This window comes from Passer domesticus, chromosome 2 (genome assembly GCF_036417665.1).
Source record: "Passer domesticus isolate bPasDom1 chromosome 2, bPasDom1.hap1, whole genome shotgun sequence".
NCBI classification, from domain to species: domain Eukaryota; kingdom Metazoa; phylum Chordata; class Aves; order Passeriformes; family Passeridae; genus Passer; species Passer domesticus.
In genome coordinates, this window is record NC_087475.1 from 63532592 (window position 1) to 63551772 (window position 19181).

Consider the following 19181-nt stretch of genomic DNA (forward strand, 5'->3'; position numbering starts at 1 on the left):
CTTCTGCCCTGGGTTTTGCTGAGTGAATGAATGCACGAGGCACATAAATCACACATAAATCTTCTGGTAAATGGGCATTTAAAGCTCTCCTTGTTTAGTACCATCTTATCTAAATGTTCTGTACTGGAACCACAAATTACAATACTTTTGTGTTTTCTTTCTCCCTTTTTTTAAGCTAATTTATGGATTGAATACACTCTCTGAGCAACATGGATGTATAGGCAGGTTTTGAACTCAGAAATTATGGCCTGTCTAGTCTCGTGGAAACATGCTAGAGACTGTACCACAGTTATGAAATTTGTCGACTCAAGCACACAAAAGAAACAGAATCAAACCAAAAGTCATTTGAACACAGGCAGATGTCAGATGGAATTTAAACCTGAAAGAGGGCATCTGCTGAGGCCCTTGATTTGTCCTTTATAAGTGAAAGGACAGAACAGTTTCTTCGTGGAAAGTGGAGCTAAGAAGGGCAGTCAGTTCTTGTCTTTAGTATAACAACACATGAAGAAGATGGGATTGCAAAATTAGAGATGTGTGTGTAAAAACAGCTCAGGTAGATGCTTTCAAGATGTGGCAGTTGCCATGGGAAGGGAATTCGCAGTTAGTGGGACATCTTGGATAGCTGAACCTCTGGTTCCTAGTGGTCAGTTTGAGCTGTGCCATGGCTCATCTGGTCTGGTCTTTCTCCTGTGTGGCTCTATTAGCAGAAAGGACAAGTTGCATCTGCTGTATCTCCTTCTTGCAGGAATGTTGTGCAACATATCCCTCATAAAAGGAAGGGAGAGACTCCATATATCTATTCTATATCTGAGTGGTTACTGTTGTGCTACAAGGTTCAATAATGTCCAAAATGTTTGTGAATACCAGAGTGCAATTAGGACAGCACTGAAAGTTAATTTTCAACATGCCAGCAAAACCAATTCTGTTTCCCACCTTTGCTCTCCCATCTGGAAATGGTTCCTCATCTGTTCTACATTGTCTGCTGTGGCCAAGAAAGAAAAAAGCCATCATTCCTTCCTTCCTCCCTAAGCTTCCCCAGCAGCAAGCCACAGTCACACAGACCACTGCAATTCACAGTGCTTCTCTCAGCCTTGCTGTGGCCCTCCCAGTGACAGGAAAAGTGGGGACAGGAGCTGCCTAAGTATTCCCTAAGAATTCCTGCTGCATGGGGCAGAAACATCTAGGGTCTAAGTCATATGAAAAATATGCATAAAAACAGGATTAAGACACTTTTAAGTATTTTTCAGAGTCACTGAGAGTTGGAAAAGGGGAGAACACTTTTCACTGAAATGTCTCCTTGTCATTCATAAAAATACTGTGGATGGGAAATGCCTTTTACACTCTGTAAACCAGGCTGAGCTGCTTTTTAGGCTCCCCCTCACTTTTTCTAGGTGTGTGTTTTATTCCTCTTCTAGATGGCGCCAGTGTCTCATTACTGAGATGGCTCCTTGCTCTCTCCATGCATCTTTTTTTTATGTTTTTATTTTAATGACTGCTTATGTAAAGGACTGAAATAGGTGTATGCCAAGACCCAGGTTTGCATCCTGTTCTGCTAACTTTTGCCAGTGGCTATTATTTTTTACACAGTCTTGACTTTATGACATGGAATATTTTCTGCAGGTGTTAATTTTTTTAGTATTTCTTTTACACCTGTTTTATGCCTTATTGTTGTTAAATGGAACGTGCCAATTAACATGAAATATGAAAGAAGATTAATGACGTTAGTCCAATTTTTTCCATGCTCCTGGGCCCTCAGGGGAGCAGTCCCATAGGAACAGACATTCTCTAAGAGCAGAGTGGAGCCTGTTTGTGCTGAGGAAGAAATCAGGGGGTTTGTGGTATCCTTTCACGTGTAGCTGATGCAGTTCAGTTTGTATTCTCTATATCACTGCAGTTTTAAATGCTTTATCACCTAATTGGTGGCAAAGCATTTAAATTGGTTCTTCCTGCAGGATGCATGTCTCTGGTTACAAAGAAACATGATTTTCCACACTTACTTGTTTCAAGAAAAGATGATGCCTTATACTTTCAGATGAATCATACACAGACCAAAGAAAAGGAGATGATAGGTATAAAGAGCTATTCCTTAAAGTAATGGGTTTTTGGTACAAGGGTGTTGTTGCTTTCTAAAGTCTGGACCAACTTTTTTTTTGTCTACCCACCCTGCCTAACAGATTTTTTATTATATTGCTCTGCTAGTCAAAATCCATACCTGTCACAAGATTTTCTATAGCATGTATCATCCAAAACCCCAAATGCCCTCAGTGGAACTGGGATTTTCTGGCTTTTCTAGTAGGAATATTGAAAGAAAAAGGAGGATTTTGTGGCATAGCTGAAGGTTAAAAACAGCTTTTATCATTTTGATTTCCTTCGGGATTTCATTCCCCATTGGAAACCTTGAACTGAAAACATCTGTCTGTGACTCACAGCTTTGATGCTGAGATTTGTTTCAGCAGCCAGCAGCTGCCTGGGTGGCAGAGGGAAGAGAGAGCCCTGCTGTAGCAGGTGTCTGTGTCTGGACATGAAGCTTTTCTGCCCAGCTCCTAGGATGGGTGCTGCTCTCACCTTCAATTGCCTTGGTAGGGCTGAGGAGCTGCTATTTGCCTCCCTGCAGCCTGCATTTTGCTCCCAGCTCTACAGCCTCTGTGTAGCCACAGCTGCTGTGGTAGCAGATTTCAGAGCTTCTGAAGTGGTGCCTTTTCCTTGTTGGGCTCATCCTCGTGCTGTATTTCATGCTCTTTTCATGGTTTTGTATCTGCAAACCCAGACACGGTTATAATGTATTTTCACAGGGGACAATTACCACTGGCATGAGTCTGCCTCCTTATTTCCCCTTTTTCCCTATCTCTCATTTTGTAGTTTGAATTAGAGAAATCCAAAATATAGTTTTTGGTAAAGTAGACAGAAATAATTTTCATACTCAATGAATATTGTCCAGTAATTTACATGCAATGCTGGCACCTAAGGGGCTACCAGAGGAGGATTCTCATCTGGGTTCCCATCACTGCTCTTCCTGCTCTGACTGTTCACTCAGACAGTTTTCCCTTTCTCCCTTCTCTCTCCTGTGGTGTTTTTTGTTTCTCCCAAAAACAAACTTTCAGCATTAGAGTGGATGTCAGCCATCATCAGCAGGACCTGCAAACAGAACTGCATGTGCACCTCTTGGAACATTCTCTGTGCATCCTAAGCACAAAGATGGCAGTCCTCTGCCATCCTGCAGTGGCACTGTGCTGTTCCTAAAAATAGCCCACATGCTTCAACCATAAGAAAGAACAAAACTCCCTGGTCTCTCTCTTTTGACACACATGGAAGAGAGAGAAAATACAAGTGTATATAAAAGCAAGTTTTGAGTTCAGACTGAAAAAGGCTTAATTGAGGAATTTAAATTCTAAAGCCACTTCAGAAAAAAAAAAAGGCACTGTTTTTAATCCAGATGATTGCAAAGTGTCATATGAACCACTCTGCACGTAAGAACTTGCTTTCTTCCTTTAACAGGAACTGGCAGGGACTTTTGCTAACTCTGTAGATATAAATGGAGATCAAAGAATGCTCACACCCACAGATCACACATAATTCAGCAGATTACTGGAAAATTTAAAAACCCCTTAATCAAATAGAAAATGGTAAAATTATATGACAAATAGGCATCCATTAAGAGACTGCAAGAACCAGCATGCCTGAAATTCTGCTCTCTCTATTCACACCAATTCTCCCTATTCAAACAAATTCACTTAGCAAGCAGATTGACACCTCTTTGAGAAGTAATTCCAAGTCAGTTTTTAGGTATTTTTAGTTCTTCTATAACACAATTGTTCCTTTTTCCAAACACGCAAGTGAGAAGTCTGACCTTTTCAAAGATGAACTGAAGCTTCACTGTGAACAGCTCTGGCTAATAGAGGCTTTGCCATCCCATGTCTTGAATCACATCAAATCTGTTAGAAGGGGCTAATAAAGTCAGGTACAAGAAGGGGCAAGAGGCTTGTGGCTAACAAATTATCCAATTTTGTGTGAGGTATTTAAGCTTGTGGGCACTGTGGCTGCATGTCCTGGCATTCTGCCTATATTTACACTGGTATCACCCTGTCAGCAGTACCCCAGACCAAATCCTGCATCATTCCAGCACTGTCCAAGTGCTGTCACACCCCAGAATAACCGAGCTCCTTCTCTTCTGCTGTCAAGGACAGACTTGCCCAGTAGGACACAGCTGGCACATCTGGCCTTGCTCAGACCTTGCACCACCCCTCAATGGCATCTCCGGCCTCAGTGCTGCCCCACGGCCAAGGGACTCAAATTTACCTCACAACAGGTATGTGCCTGAAGAGATTTTATGCTTGAGTAGCTGCTGCTTGCAGCCACAGCCTGTCCTGGCTTGAACGTGTGTCATCACCCTCCCAGCATTTTGACAGAGACAGCACAGACTGACAGACCTTCAGGGCACAGAACATTGCAGCCCGTGGCCCGATTTAAAAAAGAGATGGAGATAGAAAACCCAAACAACAGAGCTGAAACCCTCATTTTGCCTTGGTGATTTCCCCTGGAATGTGGGTTGAGGGTACATGTGTCTGACTTCTCCCACACTTGGCCACACAGGGAGTTGTGCATCTTTCTCTGGGCAGCCTCACTGTGCTACAGACTAGAGGTACAGTGAGAGCTGTGGAGCTGTGGCCATCAGGAGCTCTCTTGATGCTGCTTCTCTCCTGCTAAAGTGCCCTGGGCAGGCTCCCCTTGGGCACTGTGGGGTAAGGCTGCAGACCCAGGCTTGTGTGGCTTCTGCAGGGCTTTCTCAGGAGACTGCCCATGAGAGCCCTGCAGTGTCTGTGAGTGAGGAAGGAAAATGTGTTAAGGCTGGCAGGGGAAGTGGAAATGGAATGTGTATTGCTTGACTGTGTGTGGCTTGCATCCTTATTTGTTGTGTTAAAGCTCCCAAATCACACACCACTCCTTCATCACACCCAAGTATAAATCCCCGAGGACAGTTGATCCCCATCTCCCATGGCCTAGGCATGTGGTCTGTCATGTCCTGAGTTGTGCTGCTTTTGGCTGAGGCTTGTAAGCTTCTTCTGTGGAAGAAAGCCTTCAGGACCTTACCCCATGCCAGAAGAAGGCCTCAGTGTGCTGGTGGTTTGTCTGTCTGTCTGTATTATCTCATGACCACCTGATCTTGTTCTCTCTTGGTCTGTGACAGAAGGAAGCCACCTTGGTGAAAACAATGTTTTCATGTGCTGAGGCACAATATGACTTAAGAGGAATGAAGTAAATCCTTCCCAGCACTTCCAAAATAAGTTAGGGCTTAGAATTTTACACAGAAACTATCTACAATGTTGTTTATAGATGCTGGCTGAGAGGCACATTTGGCTTCTAGATACAGTGTGGACTGATTGGACTAAATTTACTTTCAAGCATTAACATGATAAAGTTCTTCAGAAAGTGCATGGTGGTAACAATCCATTCCTAAAACCAAGAAAGAAGAAAGTGACAAGTGATAAGGTGAGGAAGGTTTGTATCCTTCAAGGCAACATATTTTCTGAGATATAAACAAGACATGTAATAGCTTCTAGAATATAACACACTTATTAAGCTGGTCAGGAAAATGAGAGTTCCAAGACTGGCTGAGTAATATAAAATCATTTTAGTATTTTTCTTAAATTTTGCCAGAATTAACTACAGGTATAAATTACTTTCTTTTTCATTTCTGGTTCCTGTAGAGGGTGTTGAAGTACTTCTTAATGCAGTGTCTGCCTGTGCTTGTTTTGGTGGTTCATAAAACGGCAGATACATTAAAATGTGTCTTCTGAGATCACAACTCTGCTTTCAGTTCTTTGCTCAGGCTTGTTTTTCAGATTTCTTTTTTCCTCTGTCCACATGGAGATATTACTGAACAAGAGACCTGAAATGTAAGGAGCACTGTGTTGAAGAGGGGACCATCCACATTTTGGCCCTTTAAAATGTAATTTCCACTGTCTAGTTTCTTTGGAGCACTCCAGTTCTGCTGGGGTATTTAGCCCCTGGGATGCAGCACCCCTGCAATCCTTGAAGACTCTGTCCCTTCTGACAGGTGACAAATCCCTCTCAGATCATTCTTGGCATATCATCTCTCAGCCACAATAAACCCAGCGAAGCCCATCACTCTTCGTTAGCACCTGGCAAGGAAAGAGATCAAGCACCAAATGAACTTGGTGCACTTTATGACATTGTCCTGAAGCCTTGGCTTGGGAGCTGACACGCTGGGCACAGTACAACCATTGCTTGCAATAGAACAGTATCAGAGGGACTATTTTAGGTGCCATATAATTTACCCATAGCTAGTAACCAGAAACACATACAATTGAAAAGAAAATACTGTGTTTGAGAATCAGTGTCACTGTACCTTAAGTAACACTTCTGTATTTTGCAATCTTCATTTTTGTGGACACTTCGGGTAGGCAGTGCAGTTACCAATATACCAGAGTGTGGGAAGGAAGAGCTCTAAGTGAAATCTCTTATAGATATTTCCCTAAATTGGTATAATTTAGCTGTTCCTTGGTATTTTCTAGACTTATTTTCTGTACCTTTATGAAGATGGTTGCTTAGAATGAGTTCCTTTCACAGGTAGGCTGGATAGGCAAGATCCACAAAGTGCCTCGAACATTACTTTCTTCTGGCATAAAATCATAATGAGACAACAGCCCAAACTTATTTCAAAATTAATAACCTTTCCTTTTATTCACTGTCATGATTTTCTCACTGATGAAGCCATAATTGTAAGGTGTATCAGAAATGAATGCATAGTGATTCACTTCAAAGATCCTTTCTTATTGCATAGGTAAGTAATTTTGCTGTGAAAAAGACCCTTTTTTTTTCGTCCGTGCATGCACTAGACATTTGTAGTTTTAGATTGCTGACTGCTTAGATCAAAGTCCTTAAGCCATTTTCTGAAAGCTTTTTGTTGCTTTTGCTAATAAGTTGCCAAGAACAACCAGTCTTAAAACTGAAATATATCCAAGTGAATTTCAGTAGAGAAAGATTTGGTTTAGCATAGATAGTCCATGTCCTCAGTCAGATACACTCTAAAATAACTCAGGCTGTTCCTTCAGCTTATTTTGGGAGTTTTACAATAGTTTATATAAGAAAGCCATCTGCATCAAGTGAACTTTGTGCACACACCCTGCTTAGTGCAATATCACTGCATCACCTGTCAGAGGTACAGTCACAAAGATGAGACATCAAAGCATCAGTTCAAGGCTTGCTCTGGACTCAAGGTTACATCAATAGAATACCTGGTCTTTGGACAGAAGAGACACAGATGGATGGGTTGCAAGACCAGTCATCATTTTCCTTTGTGCACATTTTGCTCATTCTTCTGCAAGGCTTTGCACACCCCAGCTCCATGGATTACCTTGGCTCAGGCAAATAATTCTTTAACCAGACTCAAGCAGCACTCTATGCCAATAGTCAAGTGTTTATGCATCACCAGAAACAAAATAAAAACAGTCACCCTTTAAATTAACTGGAATATTGTCTACCAGTATTCTAATACTGTTTTCTCCGCTGCAGTGGAATCAAAAATTTCATAGCCCAAATGTTCTCTGCAGGTTTGTTGCACTGAGGGAAAGGGGAATAGGGACTCACTGGCTAATTCATTCATCATCATGGATTTGAGGTACAATTTAGTAATGTCTCCCAAAAAAGCAACTCGTCTGGCAAAGTCTCTCTTCTTCTTGACATCTCCACGTAGGTTTTTCTCTCTTTTGCCTTTAATGGGCAGTGTTTCAAGTCCTGTAATTGCTGAATCAGTACGTATGCCTGCCAAGTGGCAGTGGTTTTGTAAAATCTCCTTGTAATCTACTCCATGGACAAGATATTATATTAAAAGTAGGAATGCTCAGTTCATTACAATTAGTGTTGGTGCCTTTGCATGGTAGGCAATTGTTAGTATATTTTTCAATGTCTTTTCCCTGCTTTGGGAACCACTCTAAATTGGTTTTGCAGCCAAGGATCCTCTCCCTCAATTCAGATCTGTCTGTTTTCTTATAAACTCATATTTTATTTACTCAGAAATTTCCTGTTTCCCAACCAGATCATGCCTCAACTCTTGTCCTGAATCTCTGAATTAGCAGGGAAGATGAGTCTGCTCTAAAAAGATATAGTCATTCCTATTTTTCATCTCACTTCCCAGGCCTATTGCAATTCCCATGACTCTGGCTAAACTAATAAGTGTGCTGAACCATCCTCTAACACTGGCCTATACACACATTGCAAAACTGACTGCTTCAAATGTTATGACCCTCTGTTTTCCAAATGACCCATCATAGTGACCCTGGTAACTTCCAAAACATACACAGAGATTGGGAGACCCCAGGCTGGCATTCCCAGTATCAGATTGTTTTAACCATTTAGCACTGTAGACTGTCTGGGAACACTTCTGACATCTGAGAATGTCTCTGGGCATGTATCATTTCATTATTCTCATTTTAGCCTGCATGTCTTAAAATAGCTGTTCCATAGAATCGTGGTCTTCCTAGAAATATCCATTTATGAGATTTCTCAGTGGGGGGTTTTCCAGGAATAGCATCTAAGGTTAGCATTTTTTTCTACTGCAAATGCTGCTAGTGTTTACTGTTCATCTCACATCTTAGATACACAGAGTTGTTGGTAATTGCTGCCAGAACCTCATCACCTCTGTTTGAGGAGATGATCCCAGGGACAGCTTTCAGTGCACACAGTACACTGGTGACCCTGTTGACACTCTTCCCTTGCCTCAGAAGCTGAGGATATTTCTTTTCTCACTCTATTCTCCTGGTGTACCCAGTCCTATCTATCTGTTGCAGACCTTGATATCCTTCCTACAACTGGATGAAGTCTGTTAACAAAACTCTCCTTTGTTTCTTGATTTAGAAAGTCACCCTCAGCAAATTGCATACCTTGAGTCTTGTCCTCCTGGGGAGCTGAATTTTAGCCATGCAGCAACTGGTTGCTTAAGCCCAAGACAACCTTCAAAGGACCTGAGTTGTGCTCCTAATGAATGTCTGGGCACCAAAGGCCTCATCCTCTCCCAGCACTATTTTGAATGACAGTATTCAAGGTTCCATCAAACCCAGCTTTGTCAGCACAGTTCCTGGGAGAGAAGCAAGCATTTGCAATATCAATACTCTTACACAGCTGTGTTAGCAACAATCCACCACATTCTGTTACTGTCCACATATTACTGTCCACATTAATACTTTTCCAAGTGTAAGCAGGCATCATTGATATGAACAAACCGGAATTCCCACAAGACAATTCCTTGTCTCTGGCAGTTCAGGTCTTAGTGTTGATCTGTGTGCTTTGCTCTCAGCCTGTCTTTATCTATTGATTAGTGATGCCACTGGGAGAGATGAAGACATCTCTGCCCATCTTCCGAGCCCTTCCAGTCATGGTCTGACAAGTACTAAACATGTCTGAGTTAGTAATCTTGTGCTATGGAAATTAAGAAACAAACTTAAAACCACCCTTTCCCCTTGATTCCTTTTAGGTCTTCCTGTGCTTCAAGAAGCCCCCTTACAGACTTTCAGTTAAATCTTCAGTCTTTAAACCTTCCCCTCTTTTGCCATGGAGTTTTAATATCACTTAGGAAGGCATTTAATTTCCAGTATGACCCAAGTGTGGCCTACTAGCTGGCCTACTGGCTTCAATAAAAACAGATTCTCCTGCATCAGACATATTCTTTTCAGGCTAAAATTAATCCCCTGATCTTTAATTTGAGAAATTAAGTCCTTTATTAATTCCTTAAATAACTGTTTTAGGAGTAACTTAATACTGACATATTTCTACTTTACAGTGGAAACCACAAGTAGATGAATTTTTCCCCGGGGGTGCCCTGATATTGCTGTATTTCCCTTACTAATCAGAATGAAGTAGCTGCCATCACTCCCTTCCCTCCCCCATGTCTTATATATCAGAATTAAGCTGCTTGCTTAAGGTAAACCCTCTGGAGGCAGAGATGCCCATGGAAGGGAGGAAAAGCTGTAACAGTGGCCAGTTTGATCATCACCCATATAAATAACTGAACTCATAGCAGTGGCTTCCTTGGCAAGTGAACCTCAAAATGCATCTGAACCAGCTTCTAGGAAATACTGGAGAGGTGTTGGTACTTGTGTTCAGCAGGAAGCTGAGTACCAGGATGGATCTCTCTGGCTGTACTGTCCAAAAGGCTCCTGACACATTGTGCAAGGCCAAGAAGAGGCAGAGATGTAATTCCAGCTGGGGGGAGAGAGTAGGGGCTGATGGCTGCACAAGGGACTGCCTGGGCATTGGTCAATGGGCAGTAAGTAAATGTATTGTGTATTGTTTTATTACTTTCTCATTTTATGCATTCTCTCTTTTCCTTACAATTGCTATTTAGTAGCACTATATTTGACTTTATTTCAATTATTGTACTGTTCTTAGCCAACAACATCATGGTTAAATCACAGCATCATATTACACTAATTTTGGGTATATTATTGTTATTAAATGATATTACTTAATAATATCACAGATATTGTAATGATATCACAGTTGTAGGCACATGTGGATATTGTCTAGTCCAGTCACTCTGCCTCAGCTGGAGTAGATTACCTGGGACTTCATGAAGGAACAATATTAGCATTTAGCCACTTACTGTGGAAGAGCCATTTGGTAGTTGTGACCCTGATGTACATGAGTTCACAGCATTTGCAGGATCAAAAGAAGAAAGAACTCTCAAAGAAGCGACAAACCCTTACAGCTTTTAAATTTTACAATGGGGAGCTATATAAAGGAGTGTGTGTTTATTAAGCGTTTACAAGGGCATTGAATCTCTGCACACAACTTTTACCAGGTAAGAGTTCCACAGTGAAGGAAGAAAAAAAAATACTTTCTGTTAATCAAAAAAGATTTGAGAAAGCACAGAAGGAGGGTAGCATACATACACACCACAGAAAGGAATGCTGTTACAGACAAGAAGACTTCCTTTGAGCAGCTGAAGTTGTGCCCAAACAGGGTGAATGGGAAGATCTGTTTGCTGTAATTAAGTTCAAAAGTGTAGCAAGGCAGGCCAAAAATCTTCCTCCTAAATCCCCCTCCCAAATTCAAATAACCCAGGGAATTATTTACTAAAATCAATTAATAAATCCTAAAACCATGTCAGAAAGCCTGACAGGGGTTTGTTTCAGTAGCTCAATGAGTGGAGTGTGAAACATGCAGGGAAGAAAAAGCCACAGACAGAAAAAAAAGAAGTATTCATGCTTTTTGGATCTATCCACTGAAGAAGAGTCTGGATACCCCTTCTTGCAGAGAACGTATCAATGGAACATCTCAATTTTAACTAAAAGTGTCTTAGAACAAGCAGATAGTATTAACATTAATGAGTCCCCATTACTTGATGGTTTTTATCCAAAGAGCACCCAAGAAGCTCCAGGCAGAAAGTGCTGCATTTCTCACTGTAATGTATAACACTGCACTCAGAGCTGTCTTGCTACTAAATGAATGGAAGAAAGTTAATGTGAAAAATTAAGCCACTAATGTGGAAACCTGGCATGTGTACTGGGCAAATGACTAGTAATGCTCTTAAAGAACCATAGAGAATGGTGGATATGTGCATAAACCAGACAGTGTGAGGAAGAACTTTTTTCTAGTGAGGAAGAACTTTTTCAGTGGTAGATTGTGTCACTAAAAGCATATTGGGTTCCTATGAATGAAAAGTTATGAGAATGAACGAGGTCTGGATTCAGCCTATCTGATGATATCTAAATAATATTGAAGAATCTAAACTTAAACCCTTCAAACAACTGAGCAGCTGGTGCCTAACACAAGGCACCTTGTGTTAAGGTAAGCTGGTGCTTACCCTAATACAAGGTAAGGTCCTTGTGTTAATAGTGAGGTAGAAGAAAATAATATTTTTAGGGCAAAAAGGGGGTGCTACCGGTGTGTTCCAGAAGCCTTTACTGCGACTTAGCTGTTCCACAGATTAAAACAGTCTAGAAAGGAAGGTAAAAAATGAGGAGATAAAATTTAAAGATGATATGCAGAATACTTTGCTGTTCTGCAAAACAGCAAAGATGAGGATTGACTTTGAAGAGCTGCAAAAGCACCATGTGAGTATGAATAACAGAGTAATTAAATGACACATGAAATTTAGTGGAGATGGATGCAAAATGATGTGCATCAGAAGCCTCTCTTACCCCTAAGATAAAGGTAAAGGTGTAAGCTCTGAGCGCACATCTGTCTCTCAAACACAAAAGTTCATTGTATGGAGACCTAGGAGTTCAGAAAAAGACAAAAACCCCCAAGTTACTGCACACCACTGGGTAAATTCAGAGGGTTTTTTGCATTCTGTGCAACATTGAGGGCCCCTGCTCAGTGGTTATTAACTCCAATAAGATTTACAGTTAAAGATGACCAAGGTGAACAACCTGGGTTCCATGCATGGATTGAATGTGGAGGCTGGGACCCTCCAGCCTGCCAGAAATGACCTGGAGTTGTGTCAAAGGTCTACAGCCTGGAAGGGGTGATTACAATTTGACTGTACTCACACCAAGTTTGGAAATCAAAGAAAATCTCTCACCACTGTAAAAGCCAGAAAGATGCATGCTTTCTGTCATGTGCACCATGATTTTCTGTTCTGTCTCAAGGGGCCAAAAAATAATTTAGAATAAACAAACAAAATTGTCCATGCGAAAAATAATTTCAAGGTAGGAGAATACTAGGGGGAAGTAGTATATAAGTTTGCCTTGTTCCTGTACTTCTTTGTCACGCACACAAAAGCTGGTTGCTGCCCTAGGTACATCCTCATTCTGAACCAGGCAATGTTTTCTTCACATGTAGGAAGGAACAATTTTTTCCTCTCCTTTTTCAGTGGAAGAAGCAAGGAGTCTCAAAGAAAGGTGACAGTCAGCAGGTTCAGTAAAGATGAAAGGAAGTGATTTTCATGCAGGTAGTTCTAATGCATCTGTGTATAATGTATGTGATCTAATTCTGCAACATTTTTTCCCATGATGTGTACTCATTCCAAAGAATTCTTCTGTGCAAGATGTTGTGTTGCCAAAGGCTGACATTCACTGAAGGAAAACCCATCAAGGGATATTAAATCTCCAGACTTTTCTCCTGCAGCAAATCTTTAAGCAAGAATTGTAGACAGCTGAACGACTATTCTAGGAAAACATCACTACATACTTGTTTCTTATTGAACTGCTCCACAGGCATCCTTGACTTGTCCCCTGTTACAATCAGGGTGCCAGGCAAAGCAAGCATCTTGACTGATTTTGCGTGGCCTTTCTTGACATTTGACTTGCTCTTGCAATGATGTGAAGAATGTGTGTGTACATCCATAGGTTTGATCTTCCAAAACCTGGTCTTCACAATAAAGCTTGGTTTTTTTAACAGTCAGCTGGGAGCAGTATGTTGGATACATCATCTCTTTTATTTTCATCACTGACACCAGAAAGAGCTTTTTCCCAGGCACACACAAATGGTGGAGATATAAGGCTAATTCTTATTGTATAGCTTATAATTCTGGATGGTTTAAAGAAAGTTACTATTGTGCACTATCAAAGGCAGTCCCTGCTTTCTAGCTACAGTCTCTCCTGTTGCTGGCGAACACAAGCATGGCCTGATGGTCACCCAGGAGTGAGTTCATACATAGAGACCAGCTCTTCATCATTAGTTTGATTTCGTTTTTCCTTCCATTGAATAGTTGCATAAAGGGAAGCAAAATATTTATGTTTCTATGGCTATGGCCTGCAGACATTGTATATTGCATCTCAAGAAAGAGTCAAATGTAATTTAGATGGTGTCTTTATTGATGAGGATCTTAGCAGTGGCTAAGATTTCTTGTGCTGAAGCAAAGGAAGTTTTCATTTTAGAATATTTAAGGTTGTGTTAGGTTTACTACAGTTTGCCATTTCAAATAGCAAAGAGCCTCTATCAGCCATTTGCAAACTCTTGACATAGCAAAATTGTGCTTTCGTCTTTTGGATAATTCCAGCACTTTAGTGTTACAATTTCTGTTCTAATATGTGTCAGCAATACAAGTGATGGATCTATGCACTAGAGAGATGAAAAATGAATAGAAAACATTCCTAAAGTGGGAGCATGCAGTTTTCTCAGCCAATTTGCTTACACCAGCAGATGTTTTCAGTATTGCCTGTCAAAGGGAAGCAGAATTTTCCAGTGTTATATCTGGTGGATATTGTACATAATGCTGCTTTGCAGAGATGCAAGCAGAGGCTATTAGACCTAGGAATTTTGCTTGACAAAAGGCAATGTTGCTTATATGTAGAAGCTACTCTATTACCTACAGAGGACTATAGTGACCATGCTTAATTATGAAAAAAGAAAGTAAGACACGAGAATTAGGCAAATTAGAAGATTTGGTTTATATGCAAAAATTGTCTTTGATTAGTGGTGAAATGAAAGGTTTAAATTATAGTGTAATGATGCTAATACAATATAAGTGCTGATACAAATTCACTAGAAGTAATTTAGCTATCTCATAGGAATGATACTTACTATCCTACTGAATGCACTTAGGAGATGCTTAGGAAATTAAAATGTGGAATGAAGCAAATGAAGTGCAAAAGACATATTAAAGGTCTTGTTCTGTGGAACTTTCCTCGGTGATGTTTTTTAGTCTGCATCATGTAGTTCTATCAAGTCATTATCAGATACAAAAGGTGAGTTGCTGCCTTGATTTTAAAGCATATTAACTTCATCTTGTTTCCTCTTTACACAAGCCTTTGACTCTCTGTAATAACTTTAGCATCACAAAATGACCTAGCAAAGTTAGAGCATCTCAATCAGATATGATGGGCCTTAGTCCCACTCTTGTCCTGTGGATGGGTACTTGTGATTGTAGCAAGAAAGAAAAATTACATTGGTCAACACTGAGAAATGCAAAACATCAGTTTGTCAGTCAGACACATAATATACACTGATAAGAGCTTTCCTTAGCCCAGCACTGATGTTCTGATCCTAGGGAAATCGGCTGAGCTTGTGAGACATTTCTACAGCAACAGTGGTTGTCTGATGAGGGTCTCACTGGGACAAAGCACAAAATCTGTGTGACAAAAGCCATGAGATTTCATCTGAACTGGAAATCTCCTGACAGCCTGCTGTGTGTTTTGCCTCTTGTCTCTCAGCCAGGCAAGATGTTGTTAAAACCGGTCTAGCATGTGGAAAGCAAGAGCTGGGATAAATGTGCTAGGGAAACGCAGCCTTCACCTGGGAATCCAGGATCAGCCTTGTTGCCAGCAGAGTACAACATGACACCATGGAAAAGGGATGGTTACTGAAGGCCTCTCCCATGAACCACTTCATCTGCCTGGGGATATGGCTTTTATGCTGTTGCAACACAGATTCAAAACCTGAGGGAGTTGAGTGGGCAGATGTTTTGGCCAATATTCACGCTTCAGAGTGGCTTCTGCCCTGCAGCCATGAAAGTGTGTTAGCTGAGCTTACAAGATGCCTGTGCAGAGAGGAAAAGACTGAGTATAAGCTGTACTTAGTCCCCTTGTCCTAGAATTAGGTAGACCAAAGCTTCGTGTACCTGGTCCTGTGAAGAGCCAAGAAGAGCTAATTGTGGCACAGACAGTGAGTCCTGCTGCAGCTGACTAGGGCTAGAAAGAGTACGTTTTCATTGTGTCATTCTCTGTGATGAGAAATAGAATATGAGCTAATGCAGGAGATCCTGGGCAAGAGAAAGCTTTATTACATATAAAAACTTCTCTACTTTCCACCCAGTCTATTATGTGAAAAATGAGTCATATTTTTGAATGTGGCTGATAAGAAAAGTTGTGGCTGAGGGACTGTGAGTACAAAAGGAAGCAGATGGATGGGTGTTGGAACATGCTGAACAAACAGCTGACTTCATTTTGTTTATTCTCTTCTAAATGATCAGTCCCTGGGTGTTGAGAAAGTTGTGTAAAACTAAAACCATTGAGCTAATTCTTCTCTGGTGGCATGCTCTATATTTCCAGAGAATTACAGTGCTGGTCTTGTAGCAATAGCAACAAAGTGGAAGAAACACTCTGCCAAATAAAACTGTGTATTTCTCTTTAGTTTCTTCCTTCAGAAAAAGACCAATCAGACTCTGCAGAGCTTCTCCACATTGCACTGAGGACTCTGAAAGCAAAACATGAGGTAGTTTAGTCATCACTGTAAAACCCTATGCAAGATTGACTGACTGTTACCCAGTTCTGGAGCCAGCCCATGTCAGGCAGCTCAGAGCTGCCCAGACTGATCCCCAACACTGCTTGAACTGGTGAACAAGGTCACCTGATGACAACCAACCACAAAGATTGGATATTGGAATATATCCAATATTGGAAATTATATTGGAATTGATATTGGAAATTATATAACTTTCCCAATTAATTTTAAATGAGTTGTTTTATTATTCATAAGCAGCACCCACTTGTAGCCAGCACAAATTAAGTTTCTTTTTCACATATTCTTATTGTTACTTTGATCATTAAATCACCAAAACCTGAAGTTTTCTAAACTTACCCCAGTAAGTTTCAATAAACAAAGCTTGAGGGAGTCAAAGATCTTAATTTTATGTCCCTTCCAGGATATGATGGAGTAACCAGAAAACGCAGAGGAGATTACAGCCTGGAGAGCTGGAGATTTCCTGTCTGAAAAAAAGTTAATAAGAGGGATAAAAAAACATGTGGACTCATTAGCATGAGGAGTGCGAGATCACATCACAAAAACATGTAGCCTGTGACAAAGATGAGCTTAAGTGAATCCTCATTTTTATCTGGGGGACACTAGCTGCAAATTAATTATGAAAGAAATATTTAATCCTAGCAATTTTCATGGCTAGAAATTTCATTTATAAATGGACTTTTTTTTTTTTCAATGTATTTATGCCCCATCATATACACACGGAAATTGTCCTGAAATTCCCAGTGGAAAAAAAGGGACAAAAGGTCATGTTATGATGTCTTTCAGAATCATATCTATAGATAACTTTATATGGCATTATAAAATACGGTTTAAAAAACATCAAACAATAAACCGTTTCCCAAAGTCAGTAGGATAGAAAATATATCCAGTGAGATCTAATCCCATCTGAGTTTTATCTGAAAGAACATCATTAAAATCCAGACTGAGGGCAAAAATTTAAACTTGCTTTGTGTTGGCAGCAACCAGTGCCTGGAGGAAGAATTTCCCACATGCCCCAGGGAGAGGGACTTCTGGCAGGTAGGACCCATCAGCCTCAGGTGAAAAGATTGAGGAACTTATGTCTCACATTGTGCAAGAGGGACATTATGGTCTGTCGTGAAGTTTTTGGTGACTATCGTTAATGAGTACATTGATATGAAAGTGGACTTGGTGGTAGTGGGCTGTGTGGAAGGTCTTGCAGGTTGTATCTTATAGTGGTGTTTGGCCATTGGATAGAAGAAGCAGAGCATCTACATCTGGTCATTCTGATTTTAGAATGTTGTGACTGGATTTTATCCAGCTCTTGGGTCAGGGATATTGTGAGAAAAAGAAAAAAGGCAGCTTGTTTTGCTGTGAGTTTCTATATTTGTGAGGAAGGAGAATTCAGCAGAATTCTCAGGATTCACAGAACATTTAATATGTGGTAAACACAGACCAAAACACAGCACTGTGTGCATGCATGCATATATGTGCCAACATATACAAATGACAAGTCTTTGGGAAACCAAATCTTAAGACAGAGGTAACTAGATTCATTGCCAAATCCTTCAATTCCACACTTTCATTATCCCACCAGTTTGCAGTCCTGCAATGTTTCACATGCAAACCAGAAATAATAACACAAGCAGAACGTAACTTCAGCACCATGGTGATTGAAGGTGGAGAAATGGCTGCAGAAAGGTTTTGAGAGGTACATTACATGGAGAAGACAGAACATACCTGAAGTGCTGACAAGCTTGCACATGCTAGATCTGAAATGCTTTTAGCTAGCTGGAGAAAAAAAAAAAAAAGAGTTGTTTTTTTTTTTTACAGTCACAGTTTCTGAGTCTGTCTGTCTTAGGTTTTAAGCCCAAAAGACACTATTCTTTCCAGTGACTTCAATGGGTTTTAGATGAAGGCCTTAGAAGATGTTTGGTGTTTTGTCCTGCTCCAGTTCAGTCTTTTCAGAATCAAGAATTGGATCGATTATTCTCTGGGAAGAGCAATAATGCTCCCAGCTGCCATCAGCTCCACAGCTTTTGGAGACAATAAATTTTTGCCAGGGCCCACAGCCTCCTTTGAAGGAGCTGGCAAACACATTAACAGTTTTAACGCTTCACAGTTAAAAAGAACAGTTTATTTTACTTAAAGACAGCATTAGATGTCTTTTTCCATTCCAGCTATATATTAATGCTCCTCCACTCTCAACAGTGTTTTAATGAGGAACTGCAAACAAATAAGAATGGACCACAGGCAATTAAAAAGGATGTCATTACTAATGTTGCAGGAGAAACAGCTTGAAAACCGTCTGTGCTTTTCCTTTCTGTATAATTCCTTTTAAAATTGTTCCTGCTTTTTCCCCCTTCTTCATGCAGCTGTCACTTTTGTCTTCCCATCCATCCAGCCTTATGGCTGACAGCAGATGAGCTACTAACATTGGATGCTGGTTTTTTTCTAGATTGCACAGAAAATGAATGTAGGCTTGTAATTTTGGTCTCTGGAAATAGATATGTGTTAGTAGGCTAAGCTGCCGTGTTGAAGTCATGCAGTGCTAAAATCTTCAATGGAGGTAATCCCTTCTGGTTTTTTGACAGATCCATTTTTACCAAGAATCTTTTGGCAGGAAAAAAAGTGAAACTCTGCCACTAGAATTTTGTGCCTCCAGACAGCAAAACATTGACTGAGCAGCTGGAAAAATATGCAGGCTCCTTCACCTGGGTTGCCTGGGAGACCTGGTAGCTCACCCAGCTCTCCTGGTGCTGGGGATTGCCATGTCTCCCATGCACAGTCCTTGTGTCTGTGGGAGGCTGAGACGCTGGAGCTGCTGCACGAGGCTGTCCATGCTCTGTGAGCTGATGAGCTTCCAGGACCCTGCTGGGCTCTGTGCATCCAGCAAGACCCACGTGGGCTTCAGGTGCTCTCAGCACCTCTGCTGAGGTGTGAATCAGGTGAGCACTGCCCAGCGAGACTGCAGTGCTGGAGGGATGCACCAGAAAACGGGGTAGGGATGACCATTCTGAGACAGCACTCACCTGACTTTAGGGTGGCTGGAGGAGGGGGCC

At 41.0% G+C, this 19181-nt stretch overlaps 2 long non-coding RNA genes across 2 annotated transcripts; both read left to right on the top strand.

Moving 5' to 3' along the window:
* Positions 1-32: 32 nt before the first annotated feature.
* Positions 33-16628, top strand: LOC135295477 (uncharacterized). The gene is made up of 4 exons (XR_010357588.1): positions 33-66; positions 4180-4306; positions 16033-16113; positions 16544-16628. It is a non-coding gene; the product is annotated as an uncharacterized LOC135295477 (long non-coding RNA).
* On the top strand, positions 16618-18849 carry LOC135295478 (uncharacterized). Its single transcript, XR_010357589.1, has 3 exons — positions 16618-16714; positions 17121-17178; positions 18714-18849. It is a non-coding gene; the product is annotated as an uncharacterized LOC135295478 (long non-coding RNA).
* The last annotated feature ends 332 nt before the right edge of the window (positions 18850-19181 follow it).